We start from the raw sequence: 206 nt of genomic DNA, 5'->3' as shown, positions 1-206 counted from the left end.
TACCTATATAACCCCGCATCTCTATCCTACAGTAGCTGATATTATTTTCCTGTTGGGGATAACATTTCTATTTCTTCTTTAATTTATTTTCACGGTCTTTATGACATTTAACCCACATTCTAGAGATACCTTTTCTGTTTCTGAACACGCAAATCCTTTTAGAACAGACTTGCCTTTTGAGCACAGGAGATGAAATGAAAGCAAAA

Source organism: Pantherophis guttatus, chromosome 6, assembly GCF_059756535.1.
Source record: "Pantherophis guttatus breed Tessera chromosome 6, ASM5975653v1, whole genome shotgun sequence".
Lineage (NCBI taxonomy): Eukaryota > Metazoa > Chordata > Lepidosauria > Squamata > Colubridae > Pantherophis > Pantherophis guttatus.
Note: the sequence above shows the minus strand (reverse complement) of the source record.